Source organism: Cricetulus griseus, chromosome 2, assembly GCF_003668045.3.
Source record: "Cricetulus griseus strain 17A/GY chromosome 2, alternate assembly CriGri-PICRH-1.0, whole genome shotgun sequence".
Lineage (NCBI taxonomy): Eukaryota > Metazoa > Chordata > Mammalia > Rodentia > Cricetidae > Cricetulus > Cricetulus griseus.
In genome coordinates, this window is record NC_048595.1 from 87,361,642 (window position 1) to 87,383,821 (window position 22,180).

The following is a 22,180-nucleotide window of genomic DNA, read 5'->3' on the forward strand; positions in this document are numbered from 1 at the left end:
GTAGAGTGAAGTCTCAAGCGGTCTATTTTAAGAAAATTTTTCTGGAAACTGAGAATAAACTAGAAGAGCTAATCTTAGGTCTCAGCCCCCACCCCTTGCCTGCTCAAAAGGGTGTGGGTATCCTTTACTAGATACATATTTCTCTAGCTTGGTGGTATGCAGGGATCAGTTGGGGGATAATTTTAAAGCATCGGAGACTCTGATACTTTCAGGCATGTTCTGGGTGGTTCTGCTGTACACTGTGCACTGAGAATCCTTGTGAACAATTTCTACTTGCAATCCCACATATTGATATGAGCTCATATTTCGACGGTGGGCCACGATCCCTTTCCCCATCCTGGCACACATTCTTCCTTCTCAGTTTCTTTGTTGGATAGAGGGGCATTCAAATATCTGACTTTGCTGGGATAAAAACAAAACAAAACAAAAAACAAAACAAAACAAAACAAAACAAAACTGCAAGTCATGAGTGCTACATGGGGTGTTTCTTTCCTGACCTGGGGTTCTTGTCTTGATGATGACTCCCTGCCTCCAACTTGTAAAGAAAGGTCTTGCTGGGATACAATTACCTACTTGGTACCCTTTGGGAATTTTGCGATTTAACTGCCTCATGCTCACCCATAAGTAGATTCCCCTAAAATGAGTTGCCTCATGAATCAAAGGAGTGCTTTGCTTTATGAGTTTACTGGAATAGCCTCCTATACCAAAGCCATGGCAACACCATAGTGGCAGACTCCCTTCCACCCACTTGGGCAGGAGGTGAGTAATGCATGCAATTGGCTGCTGGGGAGTGTTCCTATCCCATCTTAACCGAGCTGGAACTCATGGAAAAGGCTGTGTCCTTTTGGATGATCCACAGCCAGGATGTTGTGAACGTGATTTCTCTCCTGTGGGTATTGTGGTTCTCTGTAGAGCACAAATGAGTCCTAGGCTGTAGAAGAAGGCTTGACTGGAGAAAATTCCTACTATGTGCCATGTCCTAGGCATAGACACAGTGTACAGAGAGAAGGCAGAGGATCGAGAGTTTGAGACAAAAGCAAAAGGGCTGAGCCTTTTGTATACTAAAAACCTTGCGTGTATTAGGAAGGTGTTAATTTGTGAAATGGTGAATTATGAGAAAGCTTGTTTAGGGAATGAGGCTACCACAGGCAATGGGCTGGCCTTGTAGTACAGATGTAGTACAGGATAGGCTCCAAAGCTACATAGAGAAACCCTGTCTTGAAAAACCAAAAAAAAAAAAAAAAAAAAAAAAGACCTAAAGGAGCATAAATTGTAGAACTATGGGTCTTATTGGTCATTCTTACTTTTCTTCTTCACACTTTCCTGTTTATCGCTATTTTCTATATTTATTTTCATAAACATTCACTTCCTGTTTCCAGATTCAAGGCTGGATCAGCATCTTCCAGATGGCTGGAGGAAAGGAGGTCTGGAGGATCTGAGTCCAGCCAGAGGATGTAAGTGCATAACCTGTGCAGTCTCCTTCAAGCTTAGGAGTCTAGATCTGATCACACGTCAAAGGAATTCAGTCTCTGCACCCTCCTCTCTTCTGACACCTGTACCCAAACGGGCTCCACTGTTTATTTTTGCTAAGTGTCCCCACTGCCCTTCACTTTCCCTCTGCTGTGTTGATTCTACTTCTAATATGGAGATGGGTGTATTCTTTGTTTTCATTTATTTGAAAGCATTTTGTGACTGTGAATCAGTGAAAATAAATATAGAAAATAGCGATAAACAGGAAAGTGTGAAGAAGTAAAGTAAGAATGACCAATAAGACCCATAGTTCTACAATTTATGCTCCTTTAGGTCTTTTTTTTTTTTTTTTTTTTTTTTTTTGGTTTTTCAAGACAGGGTTTCTCTATGTAGCTTTGGAGCCTATCCTGGCACTCTCTCTGGAGACCAGGCTGGCCTCGGACTCACAGAGATCCGCCTGCATCTGCCTCCCAAGTGCTGGGATTAAAGGTGTCCTTTAGGTCATTTTTAAGAGCATACACAAATGTATCTTAAAAATAAATCAGGCTCTCTCTTCTTTTGCCCTCTCTCTTCTCTCTCTCACTCCCTTCACCCCTCTTTCCTCTCTCTCTCCCTTCACCCTGTCTTTTCTCTCTCCTTTCACCCCTCTTTCTCTCTCTCTCTCCTTTCTCTGACCCTCTCTCCCCTTCTCTGCTTCTTTCTCTCTTCCTTCGCCCTTTTCTTCTCTTTCCTTTCAATAAACTCCACGTGGGTTTGTTGAGTCTCACTCGTGGTTGGTGTTTTCATCCACTTGTGACTAAAGCATGGTTTCCTATTCCATCTACTCTACTCATAACTGAAACAAAAGAACAACATTTTGGTGCATGAGACTCGGCAAGTTTTCCTGCCTTTGGCAGTCTGAGATATGCTGGGACCCTGTAGCTTTTCCAACTAAGGATCCCTGGTTTTCTCCATCTACCACCACCATTGTCCGAGAGACAAGCCAACTGCTGGCTCCACCCCATTTCCTCCAAGAAGTCTGGACAATGAAGAAACTCCACCCACAAAAGTGGCAACACTAGCCACTGAGCAATCCTGCCTTTCACCTCAACTGCTGCAAAGGATGCTTGGGACCGTGAACAAGAGGACAGTGGAAATGGACTTTCTCCATGTTGCTTGGGCCAATGGTAGACAAGTTTTCCTAGGACTCCTAATCCACAGGTCTCACTCTTTCAGCAGAAGGTGGGTGTCCCTAAAGCCTCTGACCACACTACTATGGACGACCTTGGGGGAGACTGTTCATGAAGCTAGATAGTAAGTCTCTGTTATTCTCTAATCATTAATTCAGGTAAAATTTTATCCTTCTCAAGAACTCTGATGCAGTTTGATGGTTGGTAGGTTTCAATATAACTTTTACCATTCCTTTGTTTAAAAAGGTGTTTTAAGTGATATGACAGACTTTAAAGACACCCCCCCCCAAGGCCTCACCCTCCCTGGGGAGCAGAAAGGGGATGGGATAGGGGAGGTATGTGGGGAGGAGGAGAGGGAGAGGGAACTAGGATTGACATGTAAAACAAGCTTGTTTCTAATTTAAATTTTAAAAAAGGGAAAAAACAAACCTTTCTTTTTAAAAAGGTGTTTTAAGATATAAAGTTTATGTATAAACATAAAAGCTTAAGATGTATAAATCTAAAAATGTTTTAAGGTATAACAAACTAATTTAAGGTATACAAATGCAAGTTACCAGATTTCTCTCTCATTGTGCTACTACTCATAGTCTTAACATTAATCAACAAAGTTTTAATGAGCTATTAATCTAACTCTGACAGGGTACTAAACACCAACCAAACCACCAACCAGTATGATCATAACTGCAAGGTCAAAACTAAGGTGCTTTTCATTGTGCTAAAAATAGCTGTCAGTTTTAAAAGTGTTAATGCTTTCAACCAAATTGTTTTTGACATGAGTATACTGCTAATGTGTCTAAAACTTATGTTTTCACAAACTCAAAGGATTCATGTAAGTTTCAAGGAGCCGAATTGGACCCACCCAAACAGGTCAGATTCACTCCTGATAAATATTATTCAAACTTTCTTGGTCCCGGGACTCCCTTCCCCTCATTTTGGGACTCCCTTGGGAACCCCTCCCTCATCTTACAACCTTCCCCTCAAGTACCAGTACCCAAGGAAATTTTTTTTCTAATCTTAACCTTGTTCTCTGCTCTGCCAACATCTTGCCAGGTCTAAAGAGGTGCCAGAGTTCCATATACCCAGGACTGCAATGAAACAACCAGCTACCCCAGGATGTGGCAGCTTCCCAGCTTTCTCCAGTCCCCCAGGTCAGCAGGAAGCAGTCTTGAGAACTCCTATTCCCTTATTCCCTAACTTGTCATGCCTAGCTCTCCACCTTTTTAATAGTAAGAAGAGGTAGGATTGTTGGAACTGGGCATTATGTTGACCCCGCCCCTGACAATGGGTGGGACATGCATATCAGCATTCAGGCAGATACTTAGGCAGCTCAAAGGGCCCTTGGGTTGCATGGCCACATCATGTGTCACACATTACGGGGCTGCATAAGGACTCAGTATGCATGTGAAGCTTCCCCCTTTAAGCGAGCACCTCCACAAGTTCATTCTCTTTCTCCCTTTGCCCCCTTTCTTCTCTCTCTCTCTCTCTCTCTCTCTCTCTCTCTCTCTCTCTCTCTCTCTCTCTCTCTCTCCATTCTTTACCCCTTTCTCACCCTTCTCTGCTTCTTTCTCTTTCTCCCCCTTCCCCATTTTCTTTTTCCCTTTCTCTTCAATAAACTCCATGTGGGTTTGTTGAAAAAGTAAATAAATCAGGGTTTATGTGAATACTTATACTCTTCCTTTAAAATGGACCATAACATATTTTTTTTGTATCTTCCATTACTTTTGAAATGATTCAATACAGTAATTTACCTGATTGACATATAAGCTATAGAAAGAATATGAACAAAGGAATCCAAACAGATAAAAATGACCCCTGAATAGCCAGCGAGAGTCATGTGCCCTTATTCTGTTTGTTCTTACATTTTGATTTTCCCGAAGAGCAGTTGAGCTGGGATATGCACACAGCTGTAATTACTCATGGGACAAACTCAAGGATCACAGAGAAGTGTGAAGTAATGAGCCTCCCTGGCTCTTCTTGTGACCCACAATCCCAGTTCTATAATTAGCTATTGTTTAAAATGTTCTTTTTGGGGTGTGGGGGTAGTATTTGGAGAGATTTAAAGCACGTGATTGCCATAGCTATATCTCTCCCTTCTCACTGCCTTCCTCCCTCTCTCCCCTCCCTCCCCCTCCTTTTCTTCCTCCCTGCATGTCTCATGTTGGAGACTCCTGGGCAGAAGCCTTTGTCCTTCCTCAGCTCCTGTAGCAGCCTGGTCCACTCCAGGAACATCTCGTGGCATTCATGGCTGTAATTTGGGTGCTACTTGTAGCAATGATCTCATTTCTCCAAGATCATGTGCCCATCAAGACACATTTTATTCAGCCTTCTATCTCGAGCCAGTGTTTGCTTGTGTGCATTTCTCTTGAGTTCGAGTCAGTTAAGCAGTGCCACTTACAACTTTTCCCTCTGCTAATTTAGAAAGCTACTAGCTATAAAATAAACATAGCTTTGATTTGGAATTGGCTATTGCTCCCTCTTGACCATCCTACTTATTTCTTCACCACCCTCTCCCATTTGCTGTCCAGTGGAGAACATCTCAATAACTCACTGGGCAAATACTTATCTCATTTCTTTTCTGTATGTGAATCTAGTAAGTAAGATTACAACCAGCTAGTAGAAGCTACAGGAAGAGAACTTTGGTGCATCATAATAACCAATCCAGTGAGAAATTCTAAAATTTAAGGAGCCAAATAATGAGGCTTGGTGATTATCAGTGACCTACAAGGTCCAGAATGGCATAACTGCACCAATATGTGACATTCTTCTTTAAAAACTAAAAGCATTGAAAATACCTGAAAAGAGTAATCGTCCCACTCTGTAAGAGTATGTTTTATAATTTAAGTGTTCTACCTAAGATCACTTCTCACATTGCTGGTGGCACCTGTCCCTCACCTCAGGAGGCTCTGTGTGCCAGAGGGTTTAATGAAGACTAATTACTTATGTGACCTTCTGGCACATTCCAGGTGCTTAGTGTGTCTGGTAATTATTAGAGGTGTGATGATTAATTTAGGAGAAAACAGTGTCGTCTTCTCTGTGGCTTTTCATGCAGAGAAGGAATGGTGACAACTTAGGAGCATCTTAGAGAAGACTTCCTGTAACCTGACTGTCCACCTGGGGGTTTAGTGACAGCAGTTTCTTGACTCAGTGGATCTGGAAATGGGCCCAAGACTATGCATGTCTAATGCACAAATGATGTTGTCATGGCTATGGACCACATTTTCAGAAATGCTTAGAGCGGGATTCAGGCATTCAAGTTGAGGCCAGACTAAATGAAGATCCCCTTCACTCTCCAGATCTTTGAAATTGTCTGCAAAAATTATTCACAGTTTAAATGTCATAGACAGGCAGTAGTGGAATACATTTAAAGAAATATATTGACATTTTATAGGTAATGCTTGTACTACAAAATTTAAGAGACACAACAAGAGTACTCTGTAAAAGAGCAAAGCCATCCCTTCTCCCTTCTTTAGACTTTATTTACAATTACTAGGCTTTGGGGGTATATATGCTTTTTTTTCCCCTGGAGGTAATCTGAGCATGTGCAAGCATATATTTTTCTTCTCTAGTTCTTGTATTTTACTTTTCATCTGAAATATACCTTAGAGCCATTATATATTAGTACATATGGAGTTGTTACAGCAATTAAAATAACTTCGTATTAAGATATAATATAATTTAAACAATTCTATACTGGTCATTATTCCTTCCATAGTTTTGCTTGCACAATGCTGCCATGAAGACATTTGAACACATTTCACTTCAGACAAACAGAATCTATTCCCAGGAGCAGAATTGTGGATCAAAGGACATGGGTGTCTAACATTTTGATGGGTGACACCACCTTGCTCTACATGGCTGTTTTGGCAATCCACAGTTCCACCAGACATGCATGGGTTGTTCTTTCTCCACACCCTGGCCCACACCATATTTGCAAATCCTTTGATGTCTGCCAGCCTGGTAGGTGCTGGTGTTTCATTGAGGTTTTAATTTGCATTTCCCACCGTAGGAGTGATATTGAGACAGTTAACCAATTGTTCCACAGACATTCCCATTTCATTTCCAGGAGATTCTGGCTTCTGTCCTTTCCTGGTGATTGGCAAGCACTCTTTACAAATAATAGACTTCATTATTTGCTTGTCATGTGAGTTGCAAGCATTTGCTGCAGATAGCTTTTATTTGGACTTAAAGGTCAGGTGCCATAACTTTTGTGTAGTCTCATGGGTCAGATCTTTTGGTTCTGTATATTTGAGTATGCATATTTGCCATACTGTCAATGGCTCTCAGAAGCATAAAAAATAATTCCCCTTGGCTTACTTCTGTTTTTCACACAGACTCTCTCATATTTAAATCTGTGATGGAACTAGAACTTACCTTGAGATCTGGATCCCTTTTGTCATGCAGTTGCGTAGTTTGATAAAAGACCATGTAGTAAATAATCTTCCTCCTATTCACTGACTCACACTGTTCCCAGTGAACACACACATCCCATGCTCATATCTTAATTCTACTCCATTCTATTGATTTACCTGTTTGTGAGCCTTCTTGTACTCTTTTAAATTTTAATAGCTTTCAAAATATTAAATGCCTAGTAGAGCTGGTCCCCATTCATTATTTCTCTGTCTCCCATTCCTATACTTTTCTCTTTGTGGGGGACATCTTTTACCTGTCTAGACTTCAGATTGTGCATGCCTATGCTTTTGGACTTAAAAAATCTGATTGCCAGCAGGCATTGGTGGCGCACGCCTTTAAGCCCAGCACTCAGGAGGCAGAGGCAGGTGGATCTCTGTGAGTTCGAGGCCAGCCTGGTCTCCAGAGCGAGTGCCAGGATAGGCTCCAAAGCTACACAGAGAAATCCTGTCTCAAAAAACCAAAAAAAAAATCTGATTGCCAGTTTTTATTGATAGTGCCTTATATTATAGATTGATTTAAGGCACCTGTTGTTTTTATGATACAGAGGGTTCTTAATGAAGAACACAGTGCACTTTCTACTGTCTTATTTTCTTTTTAGCTCTGAATAGCATCTTAAAGTTCTCTATGTGTGGATCATGTAGATTGTTTGTCTTGCTTTTGGTTATTCTCAGACTTTTCTTTGTGTGCCAGCCTGTGTGTGTGTGTGTGTGTGTGTGTGTGTGTGTGTGTGTGTGTGTGTGTGTGTGTATGTGTGTGTGTGTTTACATTTGAAGGTGAATGTGGAGGCTAGAGGTCAGCTTCAGGTGCTGATCTGCAATCTCTCTCTCATTTTGTTTTGAGAAGCTGACAGGCATTTGGCCTCAGGGATCTGCCTGTCTCCCCGTCCCCAGATCTGGGATTATGAGTAAACTCCACTATTCCTGGCCTCTACTTTCTTCTGGGCCTGGAGAGATACTTCAACAAAAGTTAAGAGCATTGACTGCTCTTCCAGAGGACCCAGTTTGGCTTCTAGAACACACATGGGGACTCACAATTGTCAGTAAATTACTCTAGTCACAAGGGATTGAGGATCATCTTTTGGTCTCCATGAGCATTGGATATGTATGCAGTGCAGATACTTACATGAGGCAAACACAGATGCAGATAAAAATAAAGAAAAATCAAATGTGGTTTTTAGACTCACATCCAGGATTTCAGGCTTGCAAGACAAAGACAGTTCTGACTGAGCCACCTCCCAGCTCTTACCATGCAACCCAGTCTGGCCTAGAGCCTGTGGTCCTCTGGCCTCCTGCTCCTGCTGGAGTTAAAGGAGTGTGCTACAAAACCTGGTTCATTTTTTGTTTGTTTCTGTTGTAGATAGATTTTCCCTTTCATTATGTCTTCTAACTATCATGTGAATATGGGAAAACTATTAGTTTTTATATATTAACTTGGCACCCTACAACCCTAATGAATCTTTGAGTTGTTTTTTTTTTTTTTTAAGCATTTGTCTATTGGTCTTCTTGGAATTTCTCTTTGTATTTATTCTTCGGTGTTTCTTTGTTGTTTTACATGAAACATCAGGCAGCCTGAGGTTTAGACTGAGTTTCCGGCTTCTCCACTATTTACATCAGTGCATATTTGAACATTTGAAGTAAGGAGAGAATGTGAATAATGTTTTTTAGAATATTCTGGAATATTTTCATTCCTCTGGCACCATCTCCAAACACCCAAGAACTGTAAACCCTGAGGGTAACACCCACTGGGATTGTCTAGGCAAATAATATCTTCAGCCAGCACTCATGCTATCCATCTGCCTCCATTCCAGGTTTCAGATCCATGGTCTCTCTGTCTGAATGACTGCCTTAGTCATTAGCTTCCAAGTGTAAATACCCATGGGAACCAACAGCTTTCTCACCCATCTCTGCCATCAATAGAAATGTACCTTTTCTGTTTTCCTCCCGAGCTTAGGCGGCATTGTTGATTGGTAGATATGCTTTCTAGTAGTGAGTAGCCATCTGCTTTGGTTTTTCAGCGGGTTTTGTAATCTCAAGAAGGAATCTTTAAGCTCCTCTTCAGCATTCGTATGGATGAGCACATGATTTTTTTGACCTATTAATATCACAGATTACATTAAACTAATTTGAAACTATCTTGGTGAACACTATTATCTGAGATTTCTTTCTAGAAAAATCTTTCTTACACTACCAACTATTTTTCTTTGAGGCCTCAAATATGGATTCAGTCAACTAAACATCTGTTGTTATGTTGAATTTTGACTGACTTCCTCCCTCCCTTCCTCCCTCCCTCCATCCCTGCTCCCCTGAAAGTGCTGGTAACTTTACCTCCCTTTCCCAGCCCTAAGATCTATGATCCCTGTATCCTATCCATTGTCTTCCTTAGGTTCTGCCTGGTGAAACACAAGCCACATGGGTAGGAATTTCTTTTCTGGAAAAGGCCACTTTCTGTAACTCTTTGTATTCAGCCAGAAAGATGCAGAGGGAATAGAAAGAGAGAAGAGTCATGTGCTAAATTTGCGCTTTTGAGAACTCAGGACTGCTGGGGGCTCCCTTCTGACCTCCTCGTAGGAAGCACTCACTGTCAGTTTGGGGACCTGTGCCAGATCCCTTGTTCACCATGGAACAGTCATTAGCCTCTCAACACTGCTCAGGGCAGGCCTGGCACTCACTGATTCAGCAGGGCACAGCCTGAAGACATAGACTCAGCCAGACTGGTCTGACATGTGACCTCAGCAGTTTCTCCAAGTGCCACGTCAACCCAGGTGCTGGTCTTCCATGCACCTGTGCTCCTCTTCTGAGGAATCATGCCTACTCAAATCCCTGTATCTCCCCATCTCAGACATAGACCTGGGGCTGCGATGAGTTTCCAGAGGCAGCAGAGATCTAATCCTGGGAAATATCATCCTTGCAAAGGGAAGAACATGTCAACTCAGTATAATTCAACAAATAGGCATTAGCTTCTCACTGCCAGTTCAATAGTGAGCGCAGAAGGGAAGCTGAGCAAGGTGAACATGACTGCCATTGCTTTCGTGGAGTTCTCAGAAAAGGGATAGATTTGATCATATAACTGAGATGTGAATAAAAATTGATAAATAAATTCATAAAATAGAATCTAATAAATGAGTGATCATTTTATTACATAAACCTAAAATTCTAATCCTCTTAATATCTCTTCTTGCCTTCCTGGTCCAGCTTTACCATGTTGTCCTGCTTCTTCTTTACCACCTTTTTATAGGCACTACACATCTGCTATCTGAACACAGCACCCTAACCTCTGGGCACATTCTCCCCTCTGGGTAGTAGGTGCTTCTCGTCACTACCTGATGATCTCATCCTCATCGTCCAAGACTCAGGTCAACTCTCCATTCTTCCTTCCATTCTCTGCCTCTGAGATCCCTTCCTGAATTTGGCCCACGTTTCTGCTCCCATGACCAACTTGCTTTCTAAGCTTCAGAGGTGCCATGTTTACCCTTCTTACTGCTTCACACATTTTTTCCGTACATCTTTTGGCTCTGTGATTTCCAAAGGTACATGCTGGATGACTAGAATGCCCATCTGTATTTTTTATGCACTTTCTGGTGTGCTTTGTACACTGGGACAAGGGTCCATACCTCATGAATAGTTAACACGTTCCCATGGTGTGGTTTTGTACTCCAAAGCTGTTTTACTGATGGCTGCTAATCTGAACGCTATCAAGGCTATTACTTTAGCTGTTCTATATACAAAGGCATGGACTTTGTCTTACTGGCATGAACTCCATAAAAGTTGGCTAAATAAATCATAAACTTCTAGATGAATATAATGACAAAGTCTTACGTGAGATGCAGACACGATGCAAATGGAGGAAGGAATAGAAATGGGATTGTTCATTAATACGGCATGTAGAGAGATTGGTTTCGAACAGCACCGTAGGCAGATTACTCATCGTTCTAGACCACAGTCAGCAAATGTATCTTCTGAAGAGTCAGCTACTATTCAGTGTATGCATTTCTCAGCTTTGCTACTATAACAGACAATATATAAGTGTTTATACTTGGCTGCATATATCAATGAACTTGCCTTTGTTGACCAGAGCAGGTGACCAGGTCTGGTGAACCCCAGTGACTGGATAATGTGCTGGACCCTGTTATAGTTCATTATTCTTAGATGTAGTTTATAAATTATCTTTGCAACATGCTTAGCTTATGACTGGTAATGAGTTATTGTTTAAAAATGCTTACAATCCTCAACAATAGTCATGATTTGAAGTCTTACAATAAAAGAGACACTTGAGTTGAATCTTACTTATGCAGTCCTTAGGAGCAGAAGGTGTGTGTGTGCTGGGGGGAGAGTCCAGTTGAGGATAAAGCATTAGTAATGACCCTGATGTTTGAGGTAACCTGAAAACTGCTGGAAAATTCCCGGAGCGACAGCATGGCAGAAGTAGTAAGGAGAAGGTAAACTCTTTCTATCTTATGATGGGATAAAGACAATGGACATCTCTTGCTCTTTAGAGTGAATCAGAGAAAATTTACAATCATGCAGTACTTTGAATGTACATCTTGGCTATGTCCTCTTACCTGCTGGGTAACATCTTTAGGTTCTGAGTTCCACTTATTGTCTGTTGTCAAGACTTCTGGCTATTTTGTTGAATGGGATTTCATTCCAGTCTACATATTTAGGGTAATTTGCTTCTCACTGCATATTTCAGCCTTCCCTCCCCAGATCTGTTATCTCACCCATCTGGATGAGAAGTGGCTGGACAACTAAACCCAGATGACTGATTTCTTGACCAAGATTTCTCAAAGTGCTGTCTGGATCACCTGAGGTAGAATCACTTGGAAAAACAAGACAGAAGTGGGAATTTCTGCGACCCAACTGATGCTCAGGAGTCAGGATCTTTGTTCTGGGACTCATTTTGGAACTAGAATTTTAGATGAGTCTCCACGTGCTGCAGTTAATGAAGACCTGCTAATGCTCTAAAAGGAAGACTAATGAACTTTCAAGGCTCCCTTTGAGTCTCCCTCACCAGATTCTTAGCTCTTTAGAGCCAGTGTAGTCGATAAAAGTTAGAAAATTATGCTTGCCACTAGCTCGCCTGGTCTTTGCCATAACATTAACTTATATGTTAAAACAAGCTGCACAATGACTGCACAATGTCTGTATGGGTTTCAAATCTGCATGATTCTTTTGGGGGTCCCACAGCAGCAAGCAGTCTAGCCCCAAAAAGGGCCTGCAGGGGACACTTCTTAACTAGAAGCTCCTGAGGTGGCTTTCTTTGCAACTCCCTGGCTTGCTTTCCTTCTGGGCTTCCAGAATAGAGCATATACTTTGGTGGTTAGAACCTACAGACTTCAAATCCTCCCACAGACTTCTCCCAATGATATTTGATAACTTGGCTAAAGAGATTCAAATGATCTCCTCTCAGGTTTTCTCTGCTTTGGTAGCTTTTCAGTCAGTTCAGTGTGCCTCTTCTCAGTGGGATGTGAATTTTACTCATTGCATCAAAGAGCTACCCATTTCCAAGGGCATTTTGTCATCTTAATGATCATGGGAATCCAGCTCACAGGTTTAGCTCCCTAGATACTTAGCCCATTGTACATTTGTCATGTGTGAAAATCTATATACCAGAGGTAAATACATGTTTATATTTGTTTCCACAACTTTGTTTACAGAAAATTGACACACTAGTGATTTCATTAATATAAGGATTTCCTGGCCATTTAAAAGATCAAACTATTCCCTCAACCTTCAGATGAGTAACTGCTATCACGGGATGTGAAATGATATATCCAAAGTCTGGCACCTGACACGTGGCTGAGCTAGGGGGTCGCATGTGGGTTCTGTAGCCTGCAAGACTGCCATTCTAATCCTCTGTGTCTGGGTTCCTTCCCACTTTGGACTCTGTCCAAACACAATTATGAAATTGTAGGCACCCCAGGAGGAGAAATCACAGGATACTTTGCGAGCAATAGCCATCCAAGCTCTAAAAAGACTTGAAGGTCTAGCACCCTATCAAGTGTCTCTCGGGTAGGCCCAGGACAGCTGTCTCTGCTATTTGTCTAGAAGAGCCATAGCTACCACTAGATGGCAGTGTTTTAACGTCGGCAAGGGGAAGGGCGCCTGCTGCTATTTTGAATAGCCTAGGACTCACACTGTGAAAGGCTTCATGAGGGCAGCCCCATGGGACTCAGGTTCCAAGAACAATGAATTCAGAGCTCTGTTGTGACTTGAGGCTCCAGCATGCAGCAGAAGACCAGGTTCTGGTCCTGTGAAAAGCGAAACCATAGTCTTCAGTCACTGACTATGAGACCCACCCGCCATTCAGAATCACAAGGCTCAGACTAGGACCCAGGCACCCCTGCTTTTTCTCCAGTGTGCTGAGTTCTCCAAGTCTTTGTCCAATGAGGCCGGCTGCCCTGGGTGTAAGACCCTGATGTGAAGCTGCACGCCGTGGTTCCTGTTGATGGCATGTGGTGGTTGCCGAGGATGCAGACGCAAATGAACCATGATCAAGAAGCCACAGATCCAAGGTGGGGTCAGTATTTGAAATCCCCAATAAGGTTCATGGATGTAGGAAGTATTGCTGTGGTCCGTTCTGTCCTGAATAGCCTTGAGTTAGTCACTTGATTACTCATGACTCACTTTCATTAATGGACCTTGATGAGATTTCTCGTGTGGAAAATGAGGACCAGGGAAATAGTCTCTCTGAGGGTCGGCTACACTTCTGGGGCAGCATCCTTTCGCAGTCAGCTTCTGTTTTCCAATCTGCTAGATGCGATGAACCCATTTGGCCTGGGATCTAACACTTCAGGCAGGACAGAAGGGCCTTCTCCTGCTGTGAGGGTCTGATGGTTTACACGACTCAATGATATGGTCGTAAAGCTGACAAATCAGTTTTTGATAACAAATCCTTGAAAAACAGTTACAAGTGCATGGACTTTGTTCCAGGTATATGCTCAGGGGCAGTTGGAGGGTATCTTTATGCCTCAGAGAAACCTTTGTTTCTTGTTCCTATCTCCTCATCTCAGTATCACTAGCTTCAATTCACCGCTAGAACTTCTCCTATACTAAGAACACTCCTAGTAGTTTATTCCATCATCTGTTCCTGGAGGGCTATGGGGCATACTCAGGAGCCGGGAGGGATCCACATTGACAGCCTGGGATGCCTGATTTGCAGTTTGTGCTGAGGAAAGATTTGAGGAACACACACTAGCTATTACTCATCTTGCTCATTTTAATACCTGGCACAGGGCCTGGTACAGAGTAGGTGTGATCAAATGTTTGTTGAATTAAGTTTCTGTAGTTTAAGTATTAAGTATGTCAAGTTGACATTAAATATTCAGATCTCAGCATCAGAAATAGCTTTGATGCTATTAGTATTTTACAAATTATGAAATAGATCATGTTTCTCTCTTTGCATTGTCTGCTAGGAAACTCAGAGGTGAATTAGTGGTCCATCTCTAGTAAGTAACTAAAACTTAGTTCTGATGTGTGTGTGTGTGTGTGTGTGTGTGTGTGTGTGTGTGTGTGTACGAGTATGTGTGTGTGCATGTGTGCTTGCCTGGTGTCACTTTGTTTTTCTCAACACTGATATCTATTGTACTGAATTATTAAACCTTCACAGAATTCTTTTTAGAATAAGAAACAACCAACTCATTAAGTCTGAGGCAATGCCTGGGACAATTTCTGGTATATAAGAGAAGGTCATAATAGTTATTTAATATATGAATGAATGACTGGCTTTTTTATCTGAGTCTTAAGCTTGTACTCCAAGGGTTTTCCTTTTTTAAATTCAATCAGCATGAGTCCTTTAAAACAAATGAGGGTAAGTGGAAAATCATTCTGGGAAATAGATGCAGCAGGGCAGAGTGACCTGCATGAGACCATGCACAAATTCGATGGCTCTAAGGTGGTGGCCCACGTGGTTTTTCTTCTGACCTACCTATTGCAATTTTCATTACTTCCCAAATTCCTTCCCTCACCCTTCAGAGAGAGAGAGAAAGGAGTTTGACTCCATTCAAGAGAGAAGTGTCGCCCACATTGATGGAGTTGCCATGAGCAGTGATACTTTTTCTCCTTTGCTATAACAGTGGCAGTGCATCTGATGGCTCACAGTAGGATTTTCTTCCTAAAAGTCACATGGAGAAACAGGGAGAGAACGCTGCTAGCTCCACTCAGCAGGCAACCCTGGGTTTTCCAGGGGGCTGGGAGAGGACAGTCTTCCTCCTGATGCTTCTCTTGGACAGAAGCCAGCCAGTCCATCGCTGAAAGCATGAGTCCTTTATCTTGTCAATATCTTCATTAAATCATGGTCAAGGGAGAACCAATGTAGCTGGGTTTTGGTGGAAATGACTACTTACACATGAGATTGCTCTCTCTCTCTCTCTCTCTCTATATATATATATATATATATATGTATATATATGTGTGTGTGTATGTATATATGCATATATATATGTGGTGCGTGTATGTAAACACATACACACACACACACACACACACACACACACACACACACACACACACACACACACAAATCAGTGCTCTGTAGAGAGCTGAGGAAGCCATGTTCCTAGCCTGCCTGACCCTTTACTCTTCCAGCATGTCCCTAAGACTGTTCCTTTAACTCCACCATTTTCACTACAGTAGAAGTCTCTGCCTAGCTAACGGGTTTTTAAACTGAAGACCCTCTAGCCAAAAGAACTCTACTATCATTATTACTACCCTTTGTGCATAAGAAAGACACAGGTGAAGGAATAATTTTCCCTCGAGCCACATCCATATCTACTTTTAGCCAATCAGCTTTCTCTGTTAGTCCTTCAGTGGGAGGTAATAGGTCTATCTGTGTAAAGAGCTTGAAGAACGATATCCACAGAAGATTCATTTAAAAAGATGCCATCAATGAACATGAAGGCCTTCATTACCCTAGGTAGCTGAAGCAAATGTCTTGCCTCTGAGCCATTCATCTTCTTAGCATGCATTTCCTTCTCGGTCACCTGGGACATCTAGCTCACATGACATTCTACACAAGAGATAGGCATAAAAAATCAATTGCTCTTTCATTTGTGCTTCCCCTATGGAACCCGAAGTTATGAGAACCTCACCAATTGATGTGGCCATTGTGAGGATGTGTCTGGTTGTCTCCGTGTGCTATGATCTCCTCCTTAGAGTGCTCTCTCCTTCTATCCATGCTACTCCTGCCTATCTAGGGGCAAGGTTGCTGTGGGTGATCATGTGTATCCACTCATCCTCCTGTTGATTCATTGAGTTGCTGCTCTTGCTTTACTCAGATTCTTACCTTACCTGTAAGGAGTAGACTCTGCAGAAATCCTTGCCAGAAAGAAATCTGAGGTACGAGTCACAGCAGCTCTGTTTGTTCATGACCATAAGTGTGATGATCACACAGTCTAAAGGCCGGGGCTTTGTTCACACGTGCAGATGCATCTTCTGAGTCACGCTGGGCCAGCTATTGTTTAACCTCTATCTGATGAAGGAAAAGACCCAGTTCTTTACTGCAGTCTCTTCTCAAGGTTTCTGCCCCTGGGTGCTCAACTTGTGGTCCAGGCTTTCTTGAGAGGATTTTGACTCAGTTTGAGATAAGTTTACACAGACAAATGCCCCTGGGAGTAAAGAGTAGGTGTGTTGGAAATCCCAAATTTAAGTCCAAGTTGAGGTTGTAAGTCTCAACTGCAGCCCCAGCTACTTGGGGTAGCTCCAGGTCTTCCTCAGGCAGAGGTATAGTGAACTTGGAAACATGACTTGTCATTGTGGAGGAGACAATGTCTGGGGCTGTATTCTAAGACGGAGGAGTTGGATAGACAAATTGGAAAGTTGGTTATCATTTTAGCCATTTCCCAGGTTTTTTAAGAGAACAAAAGGCAGCCTCTGTAGATCGTTAAAGGGAACATATTTTAATGATCTCTCTAAAAAAATGCCCTTGACATCTGAAGACTGACATCTAATTCTATGGCCCTTTGGTTCTTAGAAGCTAGTTACGTTGTACAATCTGGATATTAACCTTTTATTAGAGTTAGTGGTTGACCTTAATTCCTGAGCAAATGAAGTTCTACTCAGAAAGTACTTTCCTATACTTACGTAAAGTAGGGTTTTCCCTAAAAAAATTAGTTACTTTCTCCTTCCTCATCCTAATGTTCAGATCAGTTAGGAAGACTATTTTTCCATAATTGAATGGTTCTGTTGAAGAGGTCTTTCAAATTCAGTTGGGGCTCTTCCTTTGACGGTGAGCCCCCAGTTATCCTTGCTTCCTTCTCCATCTTGAGACACCCATCTGGCTCTCACACAGCACACTTGATTAAGGAACACTCTCCTCTAATACTGGGATTTCTGTCCTTGCCTTGGTTCCTACCAATCATTTCAGTTCTACTTATTGTTGTAGTATGTATCTCTTTAGTTCCCTATCTTGACTTTTGCATAGTGTCCATTTCCTTAAATTTTCATGTACCTCTACTTTGAGATATTTTTTGCCTGTTTACTCCTTTCTAACTTCCCATTTCTAGCAATTGACCTTCAAATGGCACTGGCTTTTTGAAGTGTTAAGTTCTGCTGGCATCTGATATTAAACTCCTCAAGAGTTCTGATGCCTTCAAGAACTTATTTAGGGTATTTACAATAAACATAATTAAGATTTGGAGTGGTGGTAGATCCCAATGTTATAGATCCTGTTGATTTGTGGACTATGTAGATTGTTTGTTACAATTTTCTGGACAAAGGTATAAGAGAAGCAGAAGAAAACTGATATTATGTTTTAGTTCTAGTTTTTATTAAACTAGTAGTTTTGTTACATTTAAGTAAAAGATTGCTTTTTACTCAATACTCTGTGCTTTGCATGAGGTGAGAAAGTGGAAATGACTGAGATAATCCTTCACCTTCCAATCCTATAAGATTTAGCTGTCTAGCCTGTCAGAGTTCCCTAAAACAATAGAGTTGACATTTTTTTTTCTGTTCCCTCAAGTGGGGCCTCCTGCCTCATTGCTTAGGGTGTAGGGGCTGATTTAGGGGTGCTATGATGTGCTCTGCTGTCTTTTCTTTTACCTGTCTTGGGTGGTGGCTTTGCCAATGATCTCCTCAGTTGCCTCAGTCTGCCTTACATCTGGTAGAAATCCCTACATGTTTTGATTATTGACACTGTTCCTGAGATATTTTGTTATTTTAACAGGAATTAAATTCTTGGACACAGATGGATTCATTGATGTTAACTTAGACTGCACTGGGTGAGGCACAGCTGGAAGGATTACTGCAGCTAAATTGGTCTAGTTTTTCCTGTGTCACGGTGAGGACTCAACCCAGGACATTTCATGTGCTAGGGAGTGTTCTCTATTGACTATATCAGCTGCCTCTTTTGACTTTTTGTTTTGAGACAGAGTCTAATGAAGTTTCCTAGGCTGACCTTAAACACACTGTGTGCTCAGCTTGGCCTTGGTCTTGTGATACTCCTGTCCTAGCTCTCTGGTTAGCTGGTATTGCTAGCTTGTGCCCATATCTCATTTTTTAATTAAAAAATTTAAAAACCATCTTACATACCAATCCCAGTTCCCACTCCCTCCTCTCCTCCTGCTACCCCTACCTTCTCCCACCCCACCCTATAAGTGGATATTAGACATAAAGCAAAGGATAACCAGCTTATAGCCCATGATCCCAGAGAAACTAGGTAATAAGGAGAATCCTAAGAGACAGACATGAATCCCCCTGGGAAAGGAGAATAGATAAGATCTCCCACTTCTCATTTGAAGTTGATTGCTTTGGTAGTCACAATGAAGTTGATTCATGTACATTTCTAGGAAAGATTTTTATCTTATTTTTATAACAGCTCTAAAACATATAGCTATTATCTAATTCTGATAATTCTCTTTTAGTATTTTATATGATTAATGTCTACTTTAAAAAATTATAATTTCAATTCAGTATATTAGGGCTGGGTAGGTTTTCTTTTGTTAATAATAAAATTTATTGCAAAGCAAACTAGGCATTAAGTGACCCCCACATGTTTGTGGCAACCATCAGCTGTCTAACTGGACCTAAGACACACTCAACAGGAGGGAAATCATTGTTGGTACTGGAAACCTAGCCAGCTTCCTAGCTAGTGAGATCATGAACCCTAGAAAAGAATTCACTGCCACCACTTTGTTCAAAAGTGGTGGTGGTGAATTATTATACTCTAAATCTTATCCTTATATACACAGATAAATAAAACTACTACCCTGTATCAAAGAAGCCCACTTTTACAGCAAATGGAGACCATCAGTGAAAACCACAACTGGACACAATGAAGAGGTCAACAGATCTCAGGGAACTCAACACCAGAAGACACATCTACATGACAGATCCTGTATCTACGGCTCAGGGACCACTGCAGAAGAGGGGGCAGAAAGATTATGAGAGCCAGAGGATCAGGGAGTCTGCTGTGAAACAGTCTCCTCTAGAAATGCCTGTAAAAACAAGACTGGAGCAATGGCAAGATCAATGGACTGGACATGTTAATATGGAAGGGGGCAGGCAATCTCACAGAGTCCTACCCCTAGACAGAGAACTACAGGCAGCTAATGACTGATGTGAGAAGGAGAATTAGTCTCTCCCAATGCAGAGTGGTCAGTTTTGAAACCACACACACACACAAAGAACAAAATAGATTCAGCACTTTGCATTTAAGTATATTTGTGTATATACATATATACATACATATAATTATACATGTGTAACAATGATAAAGAAAAAAGGCTATCAATTTGAGAATGGGGCCATAGGAAGGGATTGAGGGAAGGTATCTTGGAGGGGCTGGAGAGAAGATATGGAGGAGGGAAACTGATGTAATTCTATTTCAATTATGAAATAAATAAAATATAAAAATTAAGACTTTGCTTAAGACTAATCCCTACATATATTGTCTGGGGCAATGCCTTCATCTGATTGAGCCTAACATTTTATTTACAAGTTAATTTGGATATTTGGACCATCCAGAATGACAGATAAGTTTCCTTCAATGAGCCAGTTTCAGGAGGTTGCCCAAGAGTGTTGGCTTTCCTCCCCTGATGAGTCTTTTAAAATATTTTTTCTTTCAGACACATCCGTTTCTCATGTAACTTTAATGCCACATTGCATTATATATCTATTTATATATTCTGATACTTCAGAAGATTGCAAATCGTTGTAATGGCTAACATTTTCTTATCTAAAAGGCAAGTTTTAGCCTCTTGGGAACCATTCAGTCTGGTTGATGTATGGCTAAGGAACGATGAAGCCTCGTCATGTTCTATAATAAAGAGGGCATGACATCAGCTACATGAATGTGAAGGGTAGCAACAGCATGTGAATTTTCATTGGACTGGGTGGTCTGTACAACTTTTGCCTTAACTCCTCAGCTCTCTGTGAGTCCATGCTCAGTATAGTTGTAAGTCATATCTTTCTAGCTAGAATTAGTTATTTTTATTATAGTTTATCTGTTGGGTGTAACTTTTAAGTCTGAAAACCAAACCACACCTCAAAGCCATCAGTTTAGTGGCTGTAAACAGATAGACCATATTTGTGGAATGTGTTATATGTGAATTTGAGTACTTTCTGGGCAGTTAAGATAACCTAAGCTATGCATGTAAGACACTGGGATGCTCTGGAATCACTCACTTTTGTTCTTGCATCTTTCTTGTCCATGGTGGTGCCTCCATTGCTGCTGACCCTGCTCCATGGAATGTGGTTGTCCTTAGCTGATTGTGACCAACCCTATTCTCTTTACAGTTTCTACTCAATTTGCAGCAAACTTTTTGTTTTAATTTGTCACACCACACTTGCACCTAGGTTGCACATTTTGAATATAACCTTACTGAATGTTGGGGATTATAAGAGGTAAAAATATACAAAGAACATTACCAACTTGGTGTTTAATGTTTGTCAGCTCCTAGGATGCCAGATGTGCTATCGTCTACAGATCTTTGTCTGGCTACTGCCTGTGTTTTCTATATCAAAGGGGTCATTTAACCCTTTCTATAGGTTCCTCCTTGGCATACTATATGTCTTCTTCAGCTCAGTCTAGACCCCAATTTATGAAGACACGATGTGAGAATAGGATTTTATTCCCCTGTCTCTCCCTCATCTCTCCAGACCTATGGATTTGCCTCATTACCCTTTTGTGTTATTCCAGCCTCTATCTTGAGAATAGTACATACCAGGGACACCCATTATTTTCAGGCAAACCTCTGATCCTCAGTCTGTGCCCTGCATAAAGACAAACTATTCTATCATAATTTCATAAATGTTGGGTTGTTCTTGAGTGACATCCTAGTTTAGTTTAAGATAGCTTAAACATGTTGCATCTAATCTTAACTACAACTTAAAGTACAGGCAGGATCGTCTCTACATCTCCTATAGTCTTTTGGGTCTCTACTTCGAGCCTTTTAATCAAAACAAACAAACAAACAAACAAACAAAACCCAAAACAAAACACAAACAAACAAATGAACAAACAAAAACATTATAGAAACTCCCCTCCTCTCAGAATGAACAATTATAAATTAGAGAAGAAATCTTCCTTCAAGAACACTTCATAGTCTACAGAGATAAAGCTGTACTAAAACAAATATCTCTCTTATACCCAAAGAGTTGTTTACTTCTTAGTTTAAATGTTTACGTTCGACTTAATAGTGACTTCCATTTTCCTCTCATACACTGCTTTATATCTGGGTCATTTAAAAGTCCACTGTGCTTCTATTTAAAGAACAAAGATCAAGGCCTAGGCCCTATCCCAAAGGCTATGACAGACTCTGAAGATCCCCCATGGAAGGCCTCACCCTGGGGGGGGCGCAGAAAGGGTATGGGATAGGTAGGATATTAGTGGGGGGCAGGGGAGGAGGAGAGGGAGAGGGAACTGGCTTTGGCATGGAAAACAATCTTGTTTCTAACTTAAATTAAAAAGTGGGAGAAAAAAAAAAAGACAAAGGCCAAGATTTAGTGTGGCTCAAAGGTTAAATTAATCCTTTAGTTCTTAGAACAAAACCACTGACATTTAGGTGTTTTTTTCTTTTCTCTTTGATTTTAAGATCTAAAACAACAACAAAAAGCAAACAAAAAAAATGAAAAAAGAAAATCATTGTGTCTAGTATGGCAACCTGCTTCCATCACACTCGAGCTGCTGTATACATATTT

At 41.3% G+C, this 22,180-nt stretch overlaps 1 long non-coding RNA gene across 8 annotated transcripts in view; it reads left to right on the plus strand.

Moving 5' to 3' along the window:
• The first annotated feature begins 12,834 nt into the window (after positions 1 to 12,834).
• LOC103160568 overlaps positions 12,835 to 22,180 on the plus strand; it is a 110,425-nt gene continuing 101,079 nt past the window's right edge. For 4 of the 8 annotated variants that reach the window (XR_004768252.1, XR_003482864.2, XR_004768251.1 and 1 more), the window contains exon 1: positions 12,835 to 13,560. This is a non-coding gene — a long non-coding RNA (uncharacterized LOC103160568). The remainder of the gene's footprint in view (positions 13,561 to 22,180) is intronic. The other 4 variants (XR_004768249.1, XR_004768248.1, XR_004768247.1 and 1 more) reach the window with 4 other exon arrangements.